This window comes from Trichechus manatus, unplaced genomic scaffold, assembly GCF_000243295.1.
Source record: "Trichechus manatus latirostris isolate Lorelei unplaced genomic scaffold, TriManLat1.0 scaffold00001, whole genome shotgun sequence".
Lineage (NCBI taxonomy): Eukaryota > Metazoa > Chordata > Mammalia > Sirenia > Trichechidae > Trichechus > Trichechus manatus.
The window spans coordinates 12,801,028-12,823,433 of NW_004443937.1; the positions used below are offsets into that span (position 1 = coordinate 12,801,028).

A 22,406-nucleotide genomic window follows, 5' to 3' on the forward strand; every position below is an offset into this window, starting at 1 on the left:
AAAGGAGCATAGTACACCTTCTCCTCACTTATCGACTGTTTTGTTATCTGACATTTCATATTTACAACAGTAGTAAAAAATCTGACTATTTTGCGCATTAATGTCATACATCTGGCAGTAACGAATGCCAAGGTGCAAGACGAGAGTAAGGCTGGCTGTGGTGGTTAAGGTTATGTGTCAGCTTGGCTAGGCTATTATTCCCAGTATTGTGTGGTTGTCCACCATTTTGTGATCTGATGTGATTACCTACGTGCTGTAAATCCTAACCTCTGTGCTGTTAATGAAGCCCTGGTGGCATAGTGGTTAAGGGCTTGGCTGCTAACCAAAAGGTGGGTAGTTCAAATCCACCAGCCACTCCTTGGAAACCTTATGGAGCAGTTCTATTCTGTCCTAGATGGTCACTATGAGTCAGAATCGATTCAATGGCAATGGGTTTGGGTTTTTTATGATATTAATAAGGCAGGATTAGAGGCAATTATGTTAATGAGTCAGGACTCAATTTATAGGATTAGGTTGTATGTTGAGTCAATCTCTTTTGAGATATAAAAGAGAGAATCAAGCAGAGAGGAGGGGGACTCCTACCACCAAGAAAGAAGAGCTGGGAGTGAATGCGTCCTTTGGACCCAGGGTCCCTGTGCTGAGAAGCTCCTGGACCAGGTGAAGATTGATAACAAGGACCCTTCCCTGGAGCCAACAGAGAGAGAAAGACTTCCCCTGGAGCTGGCACCCTGAATTCAGACTTCTAGCCTCCTAAACTGTGAGAGAATAAATTTGTATTTGTTAAAGTTATCCACTTGCAGTATTTCTGTTATAGAAAACCAGAAAACCAAACCTGTTGCCATCGAGTTGTTTCCAACTCATAGAGACTAGAAAACTAAGATGGTCACCAAGGCTTTCTTCCAAGGTACCTTTGGGTGGACGTGAACCTCCAACCTTTTGGTTAGCAGCCAAATGTGTCAATCATATGGCTGCTAACCAAAACCTCTCAGAGACTCCAAGAAAAAGAAAAACACCTAATATTCAAAAAGATAAGGAAAATAATTTACAAAAAAGAGTTATACAATTAAAGAAATTTGAATATTAATCATCTATTTGATACTATTAAGAAAGTATTACTTATTTTTAGGTGTGCTATTTATATTGAAGTTATGTTTATTAAAATATCCTCTCACAAGCTGGTATGGCCTGGTTCGACCTCTAGATATGTCAACTTCTGTTTGCCTTCTACTTTCTCTTTCCTGCTTCCTGTATGTTGGTTTGCAACAAGGTGGTGGTAAGCCAACTTCAACCACACAAACAAGGACAACAGCCCAGGGGAGGGCTGAGCAACAAGACAGAAGGAACCTGGGTTCCCACAGGCCTCATGCACAGAGTTGCTGCCCACCTGGGCTTCCTGCTACCTCTGAACTGCTACATACACAGGAAATAGGCTCCTCTCTTGTCTGTTTTGGTTCTCTTTGTCATAGCAGCTTAGCCAAGTTATGCAGGCTTCATTTTGATTCCTATCATATTTTTTCTCCTCTCAGCTAAGTCTAAGGCCTCAAATCTAAGAGGAGGTAGATTCACTAGTCTCTGATTCATTTCTAATCCTCGGCACTACTGACATTTTGTTGTTGTCGTCAGCTGCCATCAAGTTGGCCCCTGACTCATGGTGACCCCATGCACAATGGAATGAAATGTTGCCCGGTCCTGCCCCATCTCCACGACTGATCGGGGATCAAACTGTTGTGATCCACACGGTTTTCATTCGTTAATGTTCAGAAGTAGATCATGAGGCCATTCTTCCTAGTCCATCTTAGTCTGAAAGTTCTTCTGAAACCTGTTCAGCATCATAGCAACATGCAAGCCTCCACTAATAGATGGGTGGTGGTTGCACATGAGCTGCATTGGCCAGGAATCAAACCTGGATCTCCTGCATGGAAGGCAAGGATTCTACCACTGAACCACCAATGACTCCACTAACATTTGGAACTGGATAATTCCTGGCTGTCTTGTGCACCGTAGGATGTCTAACAGGCTCTCTGGCTTCTACCCAGCAGATACCAGTAGCACACACACCCCAGTTGTGACAACCAAAAGTATCTCCATACATTGCCAAATGTCCCCAGAGGGACAAAAATTACCCTCAGTTGAGAACAACTGTTCTAGAGGATCTACTCTACATCTACTACAAGACCTTGGCAAGGCAGTGCCCTTCTTTGTGACTCAGAGCCAGGCCACCTGGGTTTTAATACCATCTCTGCCACTTCTAGCTATGGGAGCTTGGACGAGTTACTTAACCTCTTGCTGTGCCTCATTTTCCACATCTGTAAAATGGGGACAATAACAGTACTTATCTCATGGTATTGTTGTGAAAATAGTATGAGTAGAGCTCTTGGAACAATGCTTGGTATAGAGCAAGTATTGAATAAATGCTAGCCGAGGTGATTATTATTGTTAGAATGGGGGAGGTGCATGGGGGATATCTCAGCTAAACAAGACAGTATTTGGTGTAGTGGAAAGAGCATGGACTCTGGTGTCAGACTGACTGGGCTTTTATCCCACTTCTGTCACCTATTCATGAGAGACCTTGGGCAGGTCAGTTTCGTACTCTAAGCTCTTGTTATCTCATATGTGAACTGGGGATGGCAGTACCTTAGATCAAGAGGACAGATGGACAGTGCCTGCCCTTAGCAAGGACTCATAGAGTTTTGTCTTCCACAGACCCCCCATTACCCTCCAATAGCCAGCATCCAGCCCCAGCCTTGCTAATACCCATCTCCTAGATCTCAGCTTGATTGTTGTTGTTCTTGTTGTTAGGTGCTATGGAGTCAGTTCCAACTTTTAGGAACTCTAAGTACAACAGAACAAAACACTGCCTGGTCCCACACCATTCACAGAATCGTTGCTATGTTTGAGTCCATTGTTGCAGCCACTATGTCAAACTGTCTTGTTGAGGGTCTTCCGCTTTTTCACTGACCCTCTACTTTACCAAGCATGATGTCCTTCTCCAGGGACTAGTCCCTCCTGATAACATGTCCAAAGTTTCACCATCCTCCTTTCTAAGGAGCATACTGGCTGTACTTCTTCCAAGACAGATTTGTTTGTTCTTCTGCCAGTCCATGGTATATTCAATATTCTTCTCCAACACCATAATTCAAAGGCATCAATTCTTCTTTGGTCTTCCTTATTCATTGTCCAGCTTTCGCATGCATACGAAGCAATTGAAAATACCATGACTTGGGTCAGGTGCACCTTAGTCCTTAAAGTGACATCTTTGCTTTTTAACACTTTACAGAAGTCTTTTGCAGCTGATTTGCCCAACGCAGTATGTTGTTTGATTTCTTGACTGCTGCTTCCATGTGCGTTTATTGTGGATCTAAGTAAAATGAAATCCTTGACAACTTCAATATTTTCTCCATTTATCATGATGTTCCTTACTGGCCCAGTTGTGAGGATTTTTGTTTTCTTTATATGAAGGTGTAATCCATACTGAAGGCTGTAGTCTTTGATCTTCATCAGTTAAGTGCTTCAAGTCTTCTTTGCTTTCAGCAAACAAGGTGGTGTCATCTGCATATCACAGGCTGTTAACAAATCTTCCTCCAATCCTGATGTTGCGTTCTTCTTCATATAGTCCAGATTCTTGGATTATTTGCTCAGCATACAGATTGAATAAGTATGGTGAAAGGATACAACCCTGATGCTCATTTTTCCTGATTTTAAACCACACAGTATCCCCTTGTTCTGTTCGAACGACTGCCTCTTGGTCTATGTACAGGTTCCACACGAGCACAGTTAAGTGTTCTGGAATTCCCATTCTTCCCAATGTTCTGCATAATTTGTTATGATCCACACAGTCAAATGTCTTTACATAGTCAACAAAACACAGGTAAACATCTTTCAGGTATTCTCTGCTTTCAGCCAACATGCATCTGACATCAGCAATGATATCCCTTGTTCCATGTCCTCTTCTGAATCTGGCTTGAATTTCTGGCAGTTCCCTGTTGATGTACTGCTGCAACAATTCTTGAATTATCCTCAGCAAAATTTTACTTGATGTGATATTAATGATTTTGTTCGATGGTTTCCACATTCTGTTGGATCACTTTTCTTTGGAATGAGAACAAGTATGGATCTCTTCCAGTTGGTTGGTCAGGTAGCTGTCTTCCAAATTTCTTGGCATAGATGAGTGAGCGCACCCAGCGTTGCATCCATTTGTTCAAACATCTCAACTGGTATTCCATCAATTCCTGGAGCCTTATTTTTCACCAATGCCTTCAGTGCAGCTTAGACTTCTTCCTTCAATACCTTCAGTTCTTGATCATATGCTACCTCCTGAATGGTTGAATGTCGACCGATTCTTTTTTGTACAGTGACTCTGTGTATTTCTTCCATCTTCTTTTGATGCTTCCTGCATCATTCAATTTTTTGCCCACAGAATCCTTTAATACTGCAAGTTGAGTATTGAATTTTCTCTTCAATTCTTTCAGCTTGAGAAATTCTGAGTGTGTTCTTTCCTTTTGGTTTTCAAACTCCAAGTCTTTGCACATTTTATTATTCTACTTTACTTTGCCTTTACATGGCATCTTTTGAAATCTTCTGCTCAGCTCTTTTCCATGGTTATTTCTTCCATTCTCTTTAGCTATTCTACATTCAAGAGCAAGTTTCAGAGTCTTTTCTAACATCCATTTTGGTCTTTTCTTTCTTTACGGTCTTTTTAATGACTGTCATGATTGAATTATGTCCCCCAAAAAATGTATGTATCAATTTGGCTGGGCCATGATTTCCAGTATTGTGTGATTTTCCTATATGTTGTAAATCCTGCCTTTATGATGTTAATGAGGGAAGATGGGTGGCAGTTGTGTTAGTGAGGCAGGAATCAATCTACAATATTGGATTGTGTCTTAAGGCAATCTCTTGAGCTATAAAAGAGAGAAGCAAGCAGAGATTATGGGGACCTCATACCACCAAGAAAGCAGTGCTGGGAGCAGAGTGCGTCCTTTGGACACGGGGTCACTGCACAGAGAAACTCCTAGTCTGGGGGAACATTGATGGGAAGGCCAACAGAGAGAGAAAGACTTCACCTGGAGCTGACGCCCTGAATTTGAACTTTTAGCCTACTTTATTATGAAAAAATAAATTTCTCTTTGTTAAAGCCATCCACTTGTGGTATTTCTGTTATAGCAGCACTAGATGACTAAGACAATGATCTTTTGCTTTCCTCATGTATGATGACCTTGGTGTCATCCCACAACTCATCTGGTCTTCAGTCATTAGTGTTCAATGTGTCGACTATATTCTTGAGATGGTCCCTAAATTCAAGTGGGATATACTCAAGGTCCTACTTTGGCTCTTGTGGACTTGTTTTAATTTTCTTCAGCTTCAACTTAAACTTGTACATGAGCGATTGAAGTTCTGTTTTGCAGTCAGCCCCTGGCCTTGTTCTGACTGATGATATTGAACTTCTCCATCGTCTCTTTCCACAGACTTAGTCGATTTGTTTCCTGTGTATTCCATCCAGTGAGGTCCACGAGTATAGTCGCCATTTACATTGTCGAGAAAAGGCATTTGCAATGAATAGGTCGTTGGTCTTGCAAAATTCTATCACATGATCTCCAGCTTTGTTTCTATTACCAAGGCTGTATTTTCCAACTACTGATCCATCTTCGTTTCCAATTTTTGCATCCCAATCAGCAGTAATTATCAATGTATCATGATTGCATGCTTGATCAATTTCAGACCACAGAAATTGGTAAAAGTCTTCAATTTCTTCATCTTTGGCCTCAGTGGTTGGTGCATAAATTTGAATAATACTTGTATCAACTTCCTTGTAGGCATATGGATATTATCCTATCACTGACAGCATTGTACTTCAGGGTAGCTCTTGAAATGTTACTCTTGACAACGAATGCAATGCTGTTCCTCTTCAATTTGTCATTCTCAGCATAGTAGACCATTTGATTGTCTGATCCAAAATGGCCAGTCCAGTCCATTTCAGCTCACTAATGCCTAGGATATCAATTATCAAGCATTCCATTTCATTTTTGATGATTTCCAATTTTCCTAGATTCATACTTCGTACATTCCACATTCTGATTATTAATGGATGTTTGCAGCTCTTTCTTCTCATTTTGAGTCATGCCACATCAGCAAATGAGGGTCCCAAAAGCTTTATTCCATCCGTGTCATTAAGGTCGACTCTACTTTGAGGAGGCAGCTCTTCCCCAGTCACATTTTGACTGCCTTCCAACCTGAGGGGCTCATCCTCTGGCATTGTATCAGACATTGTTCTGCTGCTACTCATAGGGTTTTCTCTGGACAATTTTTTTAGAAGTAGATCACCAGGTCCTTCTTCCTAGCCTGTCTTAGTCTGGAAGCTCCACTGAAACCTGTCCACCATGGGTGATCCTGCTGGTATTTGAAATATCTGTGGCACAGCTTCCAGCATCACAGCAACACATAAGCCACCACAGTATGACAAATGACAAACGAGTGGTGGCTTGATTATTCCTTCTAAAATCAACATTCCTATTTCTCAGGGTGGAATTCAGCTAAGCATTAGCTAAGCACCAGCCAGTTAAGCTAATTATCCATTCATCCGTTGATGGGCACCTAGGTCGTTTCCATCTTCTTGCTATCCTGAACAGTGCTGCAATGAACATGGGTGTGCATATATCTATTCGTGTGACAGCTCTTATTTCTCTAGGATATATTCCAAGGGGTGGGTTTGCTGGATCGTACCGTACTTCTATTTCTAGCTTTTTAAGGAAGCGCCAAATCGATTTCCAAAGTGGTTGTACCATTTTACATTCCCACCAACAATAAGTGTTCCAGTCTCTCCACAACCTCTCCAACATTTATTATTTTGTGTTTTTTGGATTAATGCTAGCTTTGTTGGGGTGAGATGGTATCTCACTGTAGTTTTGATTTGCATTTCTCTAATGGCTAATGATCGTGAGCATTCTTCATGTGTCTGTTAGCCACCTGAATGTCCTCTTTGGCGAAGTGCCTGTTCATATCCTTTGCCCATTTTTTAATTGGGTTATTTGTCTTTTTGTGATTGCGGTTTTGCAATATTTTGTAGATTTTAGAGATTAGACACTGATCGGATTTGTTGTAGCCAAATTTTTTTCCCAGTCTGTAGGTCGTCTTTTGACTCTTTTGGTGAAGTCTTTAGATGAGCATAAGTGTTTGATTTTAGGTGCTCCCAGTTATCTAGTTTTTCTTCTGGTGTTTGTGCATTGTTACTTATGGTTCGTATTCTGTTTATGCCATGTATTAGGGTTCCTAGCATTGTCTCTATTTTTTCTTCCATGGTCTTTATCGTTTTTGATTTTATATTTAGGTCTTTGATCCATTTTGAGTTAGTTTTTGTGCATGATGTGAGGTATGGGTCTTGTTTCAGTTTTTTGCAGATGGATATCCAGTTATGCCAGCGCCATTTGTTAAAGAGACTGTCTTTTCCCCAATTAACTGACTTTGGGCCTTTGTCAAATATCAGCTGCTCATAGGTGGATGAATTTATGTCTGGATTCTCAATTCTGTTCCATTGGTTTATTATCTGTTGTACCAGTACCAGGCTGTTTTGACTACCGTGGCAGTATATTAGGTTCTAAAACCAGATAGTGTGAGGCCTCCCACTTTGTTCGTCTTCTTGAGTAATGCTTTATTTATCTGGGGCCTCTTCCCTTTCCATATGAAGCTGGTGATTTGTTTCTCCATCTCATTAAAAAATGTCATTGGAATTTGGATCGAGATTGCATTGTTTATCTGTAGATCGCTTTGGGTAGAATCAACATTTTCACAACATTGAGTCTACCTATCCATGAGCAAGGTATGTTTTTCCACTTATGCAGGTCTCTTTTGGTTTCTTGCAGTAGTGTCTTGTAGTTTTCATTTATAGGGCTTTTACGGCTCTGGTTAGATTTATTCCTAAGTATTTTATCTTCTTGGGGGTTATTGTAAACAGTATTGGTATGGTGATTTCCTCTTCGAAGTTCTCTTTGTTGGTGTAGAGGAATCCAACTGATTTTTGTATGTTTCTCTTGTATCCTGATACTATGCTGAAATCTTCTATTAGTTCCAGTAGTTTTCTTGTGGATTCTTTGGGGTTTTCTGTGTATAAGATCATATCATCTGCAAATAGAGATACTTTTATTTCTTCCCTACCAATTTGGATGCCCTTTATTTCTTTTTCTAGCCTAATTTCTCTGGCTAGGACCTCCAGCACAATGGTGAATAAGAGTGATGATAAAGGGTATCCTTTGAGTCAATCTCTTTTGAGATACGAAAGAGAGAAGTGAACAGAGAAAGGGGGACTTCATGCCACCAAGAATGAAGAATCTGGGGTGGGGGAGCGTGTCCTTTGGACCCGGGGTCCCTGTGCTGAGAAGCTCCTAGACCAGGGAAGACTGATGACAAGGACTTTTCCCCTATGCCAACAGAGAGAGAAAGCCTTCCCCTGGAGCTCACACTCTGAATTTGAACTTCTAGCTTCCTAGACTGTGACAGAATAAATTTCTCTTTGTTAAAGCCATCACTTGTGATACTTCTGTTATAGCAGCACTAGATAACTAAGACAGAATTTGGTACTGGAAGAGTGGGGGGCTGCTCTAACAGATACCTAAAATGTGGAAGCAGTTTTGAAACTGTGAATGGGTAGAGGTTGGAAGAGTTTTAAGGTGACTAGTAGTAAAAGCCTAGATTGCCTTCAAGAGCCTGTTGTGGAATTATGAACATTGAAGACAATTCTGGTGAGGATGCAGAAGGAAGTGAGGAGAGTTGTAACACAGGAGATGGCATAGACAGTGAAAAGTAGCAGCAGAACCAGGAGACCAGTGCAAAACAGCGCTGGCACTGACCCATGGAGCAAGAGAGCTGAGTGCCTTTGCGCAGTAGGCTTCCTGGCGGAGTGGGTGCCTCCAGCCTCTTATCAATGGAGCTAGGCTTGCCAACCCACAGAGTAAGAGAGCTGAGTGCCTTCTGGCCAAGGTTTACTGGCAGAGTGGAGTGCTTCCAGGCACTTACTGGTAGAGCTAAAGGGCTTCGGAACACTTGCCTGAGCAGGGCATGCACCAGACCAGCCCAAGGGCCCAAGGGGCCAAGAGGCCAAGGAACCAGGAAGCAGAAGCTGAAATGACAATGAGCACAGGAAGTAAAGCTGCCTCAGTCTCAAAGGGTAAAGCCATGGCCTCTGGGATTTCAAAGTGTGGGGCCACAGCCTCCTAGGTTTCAGAGTCAGAGCTTCACCAACTGGATTCCCAGGGCTGCCTTTCACAAGTGCCAGAGGGATGGGGCTGGATCTGATGCCCAGAGGTGAGGGGGTGGGGTGGCCATGCCCAAGAGGCAGAAGAACTGAGCCTGCTGGGGCCAAGGGGGTGGGGTCATCACTCAGATGGACCAGGAGAATGGGGCCGCCCAAATGCAAGGGACCAGAGTTGCAGTTCCAGTGGGCCTGGAAGGTGGAGCTGAAGTCCAGGGCTGAGAGGCCTCTACCCAAAATCCGGAGAGTGTGGCCAATGCCTAGAGTCTGGAAGGTAGGGCCACTGCCTAAATGGTCTCAGCCAACAGAGGATTATTTTCAAGCCTTAAGAGCTAATGTAATGTGTTCTGCTGACATGCTTGGTGCCTGTATCTCTTCTTTCCCTCCATTTTTTTCCATTTGTAATGGAAATATTTAGCTTATGGCTGTTCCACCATTTTACTTTGGAGGCAGATAACTTGTATTCTAGATTTCACAGACGAAGAGGAATTTTGCAGAAGATGAGATTTTGGACTTGGAGTTGATTTAAGACTTTTGTTATGATATGATGAGGTGAATGTTTTACATGTGGCAAGGACATGAATTTTGAGGGGCCAAAGGGTGGAATGTTATGGAATGAATTATGCTCCCCCAAAACATGTGTCAACTTGGCTAGGCCATGATTCCCAGTATTGTGTGATTGTCCACTGTTTTGTCATCTGGTATGATTTTCCTATGTATTGTAAATTCTACCTCTATGATGTTAACGAGCCTCCTCAACTGTGAGAGAATAAATTTCTCTTTGTTAAAGCTATCCACTTATGGTACTTCTGTTATAACTAAGACAAGCCTCTATAGTAAGGAAGCTTGGCAACTGCAGCCAAACATACTTCTGACTGACACAGCTTCCCTTTCATTCATTCATACATTAATTGAGCACCTACTGTATGTTAGCACTGGGGATACTATGGTGAGCAAGTCACAATCCTATCCTCAAGGAATTTCATGGTAGACCAGGGCGCTATGGGAGCCCAGGGACTAAATCAGACCAGGGTCAGTCAGGAAAAGTTCCTGAAGGAGAGGATGCTATGGGTGAGTTTGGAAGGTCCGGAGGGAATAGCATGTGTGAAGGCCATGGCCCACACGGGAAGCAGTTGGCAGGCAGTAGCTCTAGAAAGAAATGGGATTTTAGGAGGCCCAGAGGGCGCCCTCACCCTGTCCCCTGACACATCGCTCTCTTGAACCTTAGTCAACTCTGCCTTGAGCCAGACTCTTGTCCCTTCCTATTCACCTTCAAATCTCCACCCAGGGCTCAGCAGAGAGTCTGCCACACCCACGGTTTGTCTCCTCTGCTAGATCATGAACTCAGCCAGGGTAGGGCTGAAGGCTAATTCAGCTCTGTGTCACCCACCCCCCTGCACATGACCTGGCACAGAGCAAAAATGATGGTGATAACACTAATAACAGTCGCCAGCAGTTGTAAGTCCTTGGCATATGTCAGGCAATGTTCTAAGCACTTTCCATGTGTTCACTCATGTATTCTTTAGCACAACGCTTTGAGAAGTCACCATGGTTGTGCCCACTTATAGGTAAAAACAATGAGGTACAGAGAAGCTAAGAAACTTGCCAAGGGCCACATAGCTAGTAAGTGGTTGAGCAAAAGTGGTTGCTCAGTGTATGAAGGAGTGATGCCAGCACGTCTTCCTGGGCCCCTGTCATTAGCCTCAGTCATTGAAGTGTTAAGAAAATGATGCTTTCTCAGCTTCTATTTTAGCCCTTGGTGGAGCCCTGCGTAGGTGTCCTCATAGCGCAGGGAACTTCCTTGGGCAGGTCTCCAGCACACTGACCCATCAGGAAGGGAAAAATGGAACTATCAAGGAGATGAAACCTGAGATGGCCCTGTTTTCGTTTAATGTCCTTGTGCCATCCCTTCTCCACCCCCATCTCTGTTATGAGAAAGAATATTGGAATAAAACTCCTTCCTAGCGTTGCAAAAAAAAAAAAAAAAATCAAAGATCAGGCTGCAGGACGATGCTTAACATAAAGGGCCAGAACATTAGTGGGGGAACATGGCACTGGCAACGCTTTCCTGCAGCGGGGCTGTTGGGAGGGGCTTCTAAAATCTCAAGTTCACAGCATGCGGCTTCCAAGAGGAAAGCTAGCAGGGAGAAGAAAGAGAATGCTCACTGCACATTACCTGCGATCTTATTTAATCCCCATAAGCTTTATTTTATAATGGCAGAAACTGAGGTTCACGTAAACCAAGTGATTTGTCAAGGTCTCGAATCCAACCCCTGTCCCCATAGAGAAACCCCATTCCCCGGCCGCTCCCTGGCTTAGAGGCCTCTAGGCCCCCTCTCTCAGGTGGCGCCTACATCTCCTGCAGATACTACAAAGAGATGGAATGCCTGACTTTCTGGCACTTTTCTCTGAAAAGCCCAGCCCTGCTGAGTCACTGGTGGTGCCAGGGCCTTGGCAACCACAGGTCTTGCTAAACTGGATTTCCCTTCCAGAGTCCTTGAGTTCCAGCTGTCACAAGGGCCTGGGCTCTGGGTGGGAAGGATATTAGAGCACTCTGAGCAGTCACAGCCTCGTGGCATCATCCCCTTCCAGCTCACTTGCTCCTCCTACCAACCTGAAGGGAGGCAGGGTGAGGATTAGTTCCCTATTTTGCAGATGGGGAAACGGAGGGTTGGAAATGAAGAGAAACTTGCACAAGGTCCCACAGAAATTCAGGGGCAAGGCTGGCTCCAGAAGCCTCTCTCAGGGGCTGCTTATCTTTCCAGTGTTCCACTTTGGAGGAGGGGCTGAGGCACCTAAGATTAAGTTGAATTTCAACAGGCGGCAACAGGCAGAGGGGGATGAAAGATCTAGTGGAGGAGGTGGGTGGCAGTGGGCAGCGAAAGGGGTAGGAGCCCGGTGAGGCTGGGGGAAGATCATCCTGGGCCCTGAATGCCAAGCTAAAGACAGTCTACTTTTGGGAAAAGTTTTGGAGGAACGTGCCTGGGGCCACAAATTCAGGGCAAGCTCAGCTGAACAAGCCTTGGGTGGGATGTAGAGGGTGGGATTGGAAGCAGAAACAGCAGCTGGGAAGGGAGCAAAGTGGTATGGGGTGGACACTTGCTATTTTTGCCCACCTGGCATCCGAGCCCTCTTGCTCTAGTGATTACACCTGATTTTGCTTTGAGGACTTCCAACCCCAGTGGGCAACATCTTGGGACCAGCCCTTGAGGTGCTAAGCCCTCCCTGGCTGAGAGGTGGGCACAGGGTCAGGGGCACAGCCAAGAGGGGAAAGAGCCCTCAATAATCTCTTTCAGCTTCCCAAGCCACCCTAAACAAGCACATACCTAATTCCAAGCATGTCATAGATTGAATTGTGTCCCCCCATAATGTGTGGCAACTTGGCTAGGCCACGATTCCCAGTATCGTGTGGTTGTCCACCATTTTACGATTTAAAGTGATTTTTTTCTATGTTTTGTAAATCCTATCTCTATGATGTTAATGAAGCAGGATTAGAGGCAGTTATGTTAATGAGGCAGGACTCAATTTACAGGATTAGGTTGCATCTTAAATCACTCTCTTTTGAGGTATAAAAGAGAGAAGTGAGCAGAGAGACATAGGGACCTCATGCCACCAAGAATGAAGAACCAGGAGGGGAGTGTGCCCTTTGGACCCGGGGCCCCTGGGCTGAGAGGCTCCTAGACCAGGGGAAGATTGATGACAAGGACTTTCCTCCAGAGCCAACAGAGAGAGAAAGCCTTCCCCTGGAGCTGGCGCCCTTATTTTGGACTTCTAGCATACTATACTATGAGAGAATAAATTTATGTTTGTTAAAGCCATCCACTTGTGGTATTTCTGTTACAGCAGCACTAGATAACCAACACAAAGCAGATCTTTGTCAGGCAAACACAGCTTAAGATAAGCACCCCTCAAACTGATTACCACCCCCCCTTCAGCCTCCCTTTTTATTTTATTGTGGTAAAATACATAAAACCCAAAATTTGTTATCTTAACCATTTTCCCCCTTCTTAAACATTTTTAACTGTACAATTTATGGCATTAATTACATTCACAATGTTGTGCCACTATCACCACTATCTATTCCCAAAACCTTTCCATCACCCCAAACAGAAACTCAGTACTCCTTAGGCCCCCTTTATGTGGAAATTCTGGAGTGGTCACTTCCCTTGGCCCAGGTTAGTCCATCAGCCTCCCCAGCCTGGAAACGTGACTTGAGATACAGTGACACAGAGTCCTGAGGTCAGCTGGTCCTGCTTTGCCCTGAGACCAAGCCCTGAAGAGTTTCTCTTCTCGTTTCTGCCTCCTAGCCATTGTCTGAACTACAGTCTGGTTCCTTGGCAGTTCCCTCTGTTCTGTGAGATCCCACAGATCCTTTGGCTAGCCTGAGGTGGTTTCTGTTACTAGTCACCAAGGCACTTGAGTGGGTGGTAAGGAGATTCTAGGCAGAGCCAAGCCAGGCCCCCGTGGCATGCCAAACTTCACTCCAGCATGCAGGGTGAGTCTTGGGCGGGTGGACCTACCTACAAGGGGTGGCGTAATTGAACTAGTGTCTCAACTCCAGGCAGGGTCAGGGACCTCTGGGTTTCCACAGCCCCCACTTTCCCTTCATCCTCCAGCATTGTAACCACCCAAAGACTCTTGCCCCAGAGACCGTATATTTGCTGAGGACAGAGACTCTCTTAGACCTGGATCACCTCTGTACTGGTTTCCTGTGGCTGCTGTAACAAATTACCGCAAGCTTGGTGGTTTAAAATAATACAAATTTATGATCTTGTACTTCTGTAGGTTGGAAGTCTGACACAGGTCTCACTGGGCTAAAATCAAGATGTTGGTAGGGTTGCGTTCCTTTCTGGAGACTCCAAAGGAAAATCCATTTCCTTGCCCTCTCCAGCTTCTAAAGACCACCCACATTCCTTGACTCATGGCCCTCTCCCACATCTTCAAAGCCAGTAACATTGGGTGGAATCCTTCTCACATCACATCACTCTGACCTCACCTTCTGCCTTCCTCTTCCACTTTTAAGGACCTGCGTGGGTAATCCAGGATAATTTTTCTGTTTTAAAATAAGCTGAATAACATTCTTAATTCCATCTGCAACCTTAATTCCTCTTTGCCATGTAACCTAACATGTCACAGGTTCTGGGGATTAGAATGTAAACATCTTTGGGGGTCATTATTTTGCTGACTACAAGCTCTAAACCCAGTGCCTGGCACAGCCTGCAGCCCTGCAGATGCTGAACATCTTCCTTCCAACACCAGTTGCCCTCTCTGTCTCCACCATGCCCCTGGGCCCCCAAGCTCTGAAGGCAGGAAGGGGCCCCAACTCTTTCCTCCCCAGCTACCCAGAGCCCAAGCTTGTCTCATTTTCTGTTTGAGAAGGCCTAGTTTCTCCACTCCCACTGCCTCCCTCCCAAGAGACCGTGAAAGGGGAGTGAGGGCTTTGGAACTGGCCAGAACTGTGTTTTTATCCCAGCCGCTTAGCTGCCTGACTCCTCTAAGTCTCAGTTTTCCCATCTATAAAATGGGATATGAGTCTATTGCCCAAAGGGTTGTGGGATTAAATGATATAGTGACTGAAACAAGCCTAGCATATTGACATTTAAAAAATGATAGTTTCCTCTTCCCTTTCCCATGTTCAGTGTCTCCCAAATTTGGCTAATGATCAGATTTCCCTAGCAGAACTGTTGACGGTGAAGATTCTCAAGACTGCTTTTTGGAGGCTCTTATCCAGGGAGTCTAATGTTAAGACCAAGGTTAGGGTTAAGGGGCTCAGGGAAATCTGTATTGTTAATAAGGGTCCCACATGTTTAGCAGAGTGTGGCCCACTCAGACCACCAGATCTCACCTTCATGTTACAGTACTTTCCCAACTGATCTGCCTGCTTCCAGCCTCCCACCTCCAAACACACAGCTGGATTGCCCTGGGTCTCAGTTTCCCCATCTGTAAGGGCAGTTGAACTGCACTCTAAGAGGCTCTTCCAGCTCTGACATTCTAGGATGCCAAAGTTTTCCTCCCATTAAAGGGTTCAAGGATCATCCATTCAATCAGCAAAGAACTTTTGGACTCAGGTTTGACCGGAACTGCAAGAGAGCCCAAAATAACACGTACCTTCAGTATCTTGTGGGGAACCCTAGGCCTTTGAAATACTTCAAGGCAAGATGGATTTGGTATTCAAATAAATTTGGGCAACACTGCCTTCCATAGCCTCCTTCTTGGAACTCCACAATGGACACTACCGTATTAAAGACTCTTAGAAGGTCTGCAGGAGAGAAGGCTGTTTCACTTTATTTAATCCAGTCCTTCCCCCAAACTATGCAAGAGTACAGACTCTTTCCCCAGAATGCTGATCGAAGTCTCCCGGCTCAACTTTGGGAGACGCCATCTGGTTCAATCCCTGATGTGCCTGGGATCAGCCTCTCAGTCCCGGGATACAGGTCAGGGGACTCTTGCTGCCCATTTTGGACGATGCCAACCTCCCAGTTTCAGAGTTCTTCCATCTCTCAATCAAGACAGCTGGGGAGGGGAATGAATCAGAAACATGGAACAGAACTGGTCTCTCTACCAGCCCTGGAATTCTGAAGTGTGTACGGTGTATTCTCTCAGTTGCCTCAGCACCTGCCTCAGTAGTGGCTGGCAGGGGAGGGCGGGATAGGTGGTAACCAAGTCCAGTCCTGGCCCTGCCACTAACTCACCTGGGCCCTTGAGCAAATCACTTCTCTCCTCTAGGTCCTTTTGCTCACCACAAAACAGGGGTAACATCATTTACTAAGGGTTTTAGAATTCAAATGGGGGTAGCACATTGTAAAACTATCATGTTCTTAATCAGGACACTGTACTGGGAGGTATATTGATTAAGCCCCTCAGACAATGGGGTCTGACAGAGCTGGGTTCAAGTTGTGCTTCACCACTCCACTTCCCAGCTCTGTGATCTTGGGCAAATCATTCTGCCTCTCTGAGTCTCAGTTTCCCCATCTGTAAAATGGAGATCATGTTGCTATCTTGCAGTGTTGCTGTGAGGATTAAGTGAGATAAAAAGGACTTAGATTCTGAGCTCCCCAGGGATAGGAATCATGTCTTTCTTGCTCTCAACTATAGCCCCTGGCTTAGAGAATGTGCTTCAGAAAAAGAAGCGATAAAGTGCTAGACATAAGAGCTTAAAGAAGGAACGCTAGGCCTGCAAAGTTTCTATAACACCTCCGTCTTCCCTCTAGAAGCCCTTCTTCCACTTGTTCACACCCCTTCTTCTTCCATCACCCTCCTCCTGCCTGCCTGAGGCCTACCACTCCCCCAAGCTCCACAGGTTTGGAGGCCTCTCCCACCCCCCACCCCACCCCCTGGGCTAGAACTCCACAGTGTTGCAAGTCAAAACAGTCCAGAAAGAGAAAGAGAGTTGCCCAAGACCACACAGCCATGATTCTGGACAGGAACTCAACTCTGAGGCCAAAGTCCATACCTGAGAAAAAAGAAGGAAGATGCTGTGGTTTCCATCTCTTCCACCATTTTGTCCTGAGTCACTCTGGGCAGTTTAGTGGTGGGATTACAGTCCACATTGCCCAGCCAGCTGACCACATACCGGACGGGCCACCACGAATCTAGGGTGAACCTTGTAGCCACAGCCACCCAAGGAGGCAGCTAGGCCAGGGGGCTGCCCTGGGGGAGTATAAGGTGAAAAGGTGCAAAATCAAGTCTGAGGCCTAAGTTCCAAAATAACAGCTGTGCAGAAAGAGATCAAGTGGGCTCAGCTTGGAGGCTGTTCATACAGAAAGATCTAGTTTGTTTGTTTTTTTTTTAATATGAAAAGTAAGTAAATGTTAGCACAAGCATCTTATCTTGATGTCTAGCACATAGTAGCTGCACAACTAATGTTTGTTAAAATGCAATATGAGACACAGCTACAGAGCTAAGCTAACACAGCCTCAGGTCATATCAACAGAAGTGCAGAGTCTACAGTGAGGAAGGTGATTGCCTAGCCTCTTATCCCCCATCCTGGGCTCAGTCCCGGGTCCTGCACATAAGAGGGTTTGAACAGACTGAGAGAATCCAGAGGAGGGGATGCAGAGACCACACCCAAAGAGAAGTGGCTGGAGGAATGGAGCACTCAGCAGAGGGATGAGCATCTCAAGGATTCCTCAACGAGTCCGGCGTAGGGGGCTCAGATGGGCTGTGAGCCCAGAGGGACCTTGAGGGAGTCACCAGGACAGATGCCAGCTCAATATAGAAAAGAATTTCCTAAAAATGAGAGCTGTCCAAGGCCTGGTCCAAGGTGGGCCAGGCTGCCTTGGGTGGTGGTGAGCACCCCATCATGAGAGGCAGGCAAGCAGAGGAGTGGCAGGGCTGGCTGAGACGTCCTTAGCTTAGGCTCCATTAGTCTCTCAAGCAATAGTCTCCAAAGGGCAGGAAGAAAACGTTATTTATATCTACCAAATTTGTGTGTGTGCGTTTGTCCTTTTTATTTATTTATTGTTTTCTTGTGGTAAAGGAGCCCTGGTGGCACAGGGGTTAAGAGCTTGGCTGCTAGGCAAAAGGTCGACAGTTCAAATCCACCAGCTGCTCCTTGGAAATCCCATGGGGCAGTTCTGCTCTGTCCTATAGGGTCTCTATGAGTCAGAATCGACTCGACAACAATGGGTTTGGTTTTTTGTGGTTTATTGTAGTAAAAATATATATAACAAAACATTTGCCAATTGAACTTTTTTTACATGTACAATTTAGTGACACTAAGTATGTTCACCATGTTGTACCATCGTCACCACTACCTGTGTCCAAGTTTTTCCATCACCCTTAACAGGCGCTCAGGGCCCTCTGTGCACTAATGCCCTCTGTTCCCTCCCACCTGCCTCTGATCACCACTAATAAACTTTGGTCTCTGTACATTTACCTATTCTAGATATTTCATATAAGTGGGATCATATGATATTTTCCTTTTATGACTGTCTACTTAATTTTTAACTAAAAATAATTAATACATAGTTCAATCCTGATGTGCACCCTCGGCCCCTATATCAGACCCTGCATGTCATGTGCACTAGGTGGGGTCCCCAGAGAGGGCAGTGGCTAGCCCCGCCATGCAGGCAGGTCGACTGTGGCCACCTCTCTCGTTTTCCCAGGTTCGGCATATTGCTATATGTCGTAGTGTGCAGGAGCCTGGTTGGGTGGATTTAAGAATCAAACAATACAATCTTAATTGAATCAGCCCTGAGGAGTGGGCAAGTGGCTTCAAAGAGTCCCTGCAATGAAACCAAAGGATAGAGATAACTCTAATCATGGAAGTACAAGCAAGAAACAGGAAAAGTGCAGGACAGACCCGCCTCCTGCTCCTAGTTCTAGTTCTGCATCAGCTACGTTGCCATATCAAAAACAACAATCGAGTCAATCTCACACACAAAAAAACTGTTTATTGGAATACTAAGAACACCATTTGAAATGTAGATTTACATCCATTATCATTGGTGATGGGGCCCTGGTGGCGCAGTGGTTAAGCATTTGGCTGCTAACCAAAAGTTCGGCAGTTTGAATCCACCAGCTGTTCCTTGGAAACCCTATGGGGCAGTTCTACTCTGCCCTATAGGGTTGCTATGAGTTGAAATTGACTTGACGGCAATGGGTTTGGTTTTATTTTTCATTGTTGGTGATAGGAGTCCCTGGATGGAGCAAATGGTTAAGCACTCGATTACTAACGAAAAGTTGGCGATTCAAACCCACCCAGAAGCACCTCAAAAGAAAGGCCTGGCAATCTGCTTCTGAGAGGTCACAGCCTTGAAAACCCTGTGGAGCGCAGTTCTACTCTGACACACATGGAGTCACCCAGGACCATAGGTACACAGTTACATATTTATGAAAACCCTATAGAGCACTTCTACTCTAACACATGGGGTTGCCACGAGTCAGAGTCGACTTGACAGCATCCGGTTTGGTTTGGCGTTTTGGAGGGCACCTAAATAATTTTTCTTGATAGGAGTGCACAATTAAAAAAGTTTGATGACTGCTGTTCTAGATCCTTAGCCCTAGATACTAGGGGATGCCACTCTTTGTTTGGGCTTTTGGGTCTGATTAGAATTTGTCTTAGAGTTAGAGACAAAGAAAATCTAAGGGGTGGTGTGCCCCAATAAAACTTATTTTGAGGCCTCAAAGCTACGTTTGAAAATTAATGGGAAGAAACCAGAAATTCTTTCCCTGGCTCTGACTCTCCAAGATGGATGCCTATTTCACCAGAGCGAGAAGTCAGGGTCCCCTCTCTCTCATGTCATTCTCTGTCTCTCTCTCTCTTTCACACACACGTACAACACGTGCACACACACTTGGCAACAACAAAAACCAGAAGGGAGGTGCTCAGTGCCCGTGAAGGAGCTTGCCGGCTCTTGCATGTCAGACAGTTCTGGGCTCAATTCCTACCACTCCCCACCTCTACCCCTCCCTGACTGTGGGACCTTGGGCAAGTCACATGCATTCTTGAACCCTCAGAATCCTCCCCTGTAAGAATGGGCATGCCTACAACTCAACAACAAAAGGACAGACAACCCAATTTAAAAATGGACAAAAGACTTGAGTAGATGTTTCTCCAAACAAGATGTTTATGTGGACAATAAAAAAACCCAAAACCCAAACCCACTGCCTTCGAGGCGATTCCTACTCATAGCGACATGTTCAACATTATTAGTCATTAGGGAAATGCAAATCAAAACCACATTGACATACTACTTTACACTCACTAGGAAGGATAAAATAAGAACCACAAACAATAACAATTGTTGACAAGGATATAGAGAAATTAGGTTGCTTGTGAGAACGTAAAATGGTGCAGCCACTTTGGAAAACATTTTGGTGATTGCTCAAAATGTTAAACATAGATTTACCATGTGACCTAGCAATTCTTCTCCTAGGTATATACGCCCAAGAGAATAGGAAACATATGTCCATACAAAATCTGTACACAAACGTTCAGAGCAGCATTATTCATAATCATCAAAAAGTGGAAACCACGAAAATGTCCATCAATGGAAGCATGGATAAACAAATTGTGACATATTCATACAATGGAATATTATTCAGCCATAAAAAGAAATGGGGTATTGACACATGCTACTACATGGAAGAACCTTGAAAACATTCTGCTGAGTGAAAGAGCCAGACACAAATACACAAATGACCCTATAGTGTGTGATTCCATTTCTATGAAATGTCCAGAGTAGGCAAATCCATAGAGACAGAAAGTAGATTAGTGGTTGCTAGGGGCTGGGAGGAGATGTGGGGGAGGGGGGGTGGGAGGCCAGGGGGCATTAGGGGTGATGGATAAGAGGTGTGGGGTTTCTTTTTGGGTAATGAAAATATTCTAAAATTAGAGTATGGTGATGGTTGCAGAACTCTGCATAGAGTTCTGAATAGACTAAAAAACCACTGAATTGTGTACACTTTGTGAATTTTATGGTATGTGAATTATATCTCAATAAACTGTTATTTAAAAATAAATAAAAGAATGGGCATGGCCCTTAGCCCGTAAGGCTGTTGTGAGCGTGAGGTGACAGGGTGGACAGGTAGAGCCCAGCATGTCCCTGGCATGTAGCAAGTGCATGAGAGATGTGTCTTTAAGAAGGTGGTTTTGAGAGGATTTCAAAGCACAGGCAACCTAGTGTCTCAAAGGGCTACACTTGCCAGAGTTCTAGAAATTTCAGGAGAGAGTCTCATTTATAGATCTGCTTGGTTTGGACCCCACACTTCACTCACCACTACTCTTCCTCCTACCCCTCACTCTTGATTCCCTAGTTCAGGCTCTGAACTTTTCTGGATGGTTTCTAAACAAAACAAAATCAAATGATCAGCAAAAGCCCATCAACTTTCTCTCCCCCCTTAAAAGAAAAACAGACTGGCTTTAGGCCCGAAGGCTGCCTCTGACAAGGCAAGCAGAAGGCAGAGCAGGAATCCGAGATGCCTGCCCTGAGGTGCGGTGGTGCCGGGAACTGGGGAAGGTGGGGGCTAGGAGGGACCCACCAGCCAGCCCCTCCCCACCAGGCCACACTGCCTGCCTGCCTGAGGCTCTGAAAGTGCTTTGGATCTTCATCCTCTCAAATCTTCCAGGTCTGGTAGGATCTCAGGGGCCCATGGCAGAGAGATCCAGACGTTTAGATCCAGAGGGTAATACCCTCATCCTCCAAAGGCCCCACAATGGCAGTGTAGGAGAAGCCTTCGTTTCACAAATAGGGAAACTGGGGCTCACAAAGGTCAAGGAGTTTTCTGAAGGTCCCACAGCAAGTTAGTGACAGCATCAGGAGTTGGTCACCTACTTAGGGCCAGGCACAGACTGGTGGAAACCTCAAAACAACCCCAGGAGGTGAATATTTGTCATCTCCCTCCTGCCCCATTTTTCTAGAGATGGAGACTGAGGTTCTTGCACAGCTAGGAAGATGCAGAGCTGGGTTTCAAACTCAGGTCTGCCTAGGAACCACAGTGTGTCCAGCCTGTTGAGAACACTTTTTCTCTGACTCCCTGAAAAATTAGCTGCCCATCCCATCCCTTCCCTGGCCCGGCATCTCATTACCTGTGGTTCAGCGGCCTGTCTGGGCTGCCTGGCGAGCTGTGTGCACTGTGCTGAGGCCAGGCTTGGCCGGGGAGGATGGCAGCGGGAGGTCAGGCCCGCAACATGGGGGCGGGGCGGAGGCCGTGACGTGTCTGGGCCCCACTCACTCACCAGGGTGACATTCCTTCCGGCTTGTGCTATCGGCCCCAGGCCTTCCTGCCTGACTTGACACTTTCTCACGACACCCCAGGAGGAGCAAGTGGGGGCAGCTACATCCCAGGACCCACCCTTAGGACCACAGCCATGTCCTCTGACTCCAGGGGGCAGTGGGTGTGAGGGCAGTTGTGCCACCCTTGGCTGTGTCAAGCTCTAGGAAGAGGGTCGGTCCTGTCACAGGCAGTCCCCCACCACTTCCACCAGCTGAGGCTGACTCAGACCCCAGCCATGTGGGCCAACTAGCCCTATGGGCCCCAGCAGGGAAGACGTTGTGATATTCCTGGGAGGGACATGGTTGTGGCTTGGGAACTCCTGTAAGCTGGTACTGGTGGTGCTCTCCCTGGCTGGGGAAGCTGGGCCAAGGCTAGAGGCATTTTGGGGGAGCACCCACCTGCCTTATGCAGAGTGGAAACACAGGCTGGGAGTGGACCATAGAGG

At 45.4% G+C, this 22,406-nt stretch overlaps 1 protein-coding gene across 1 annotated transcript in view; it reads right to left on the reverse strand.

The window, feature by feature from the left end:
• Positions 1-21,881, reverse strand: part of TMEM40 (transmembrane protein 40) — a 41,003-nt gene extending 19,122 nt beyond the window's left edge. The window contains exon 1 of the mRNA XM_023728242.1: positions 21,774-21,881. The gene's annotated coding sequence lies outside the window, so the exon portion shown is untranslated. The remainder of the gene's footprint in view (positions 1-21,773) is intronic.
• Positions 21,882-22,406: the final 525 nt, after the last annotated feature.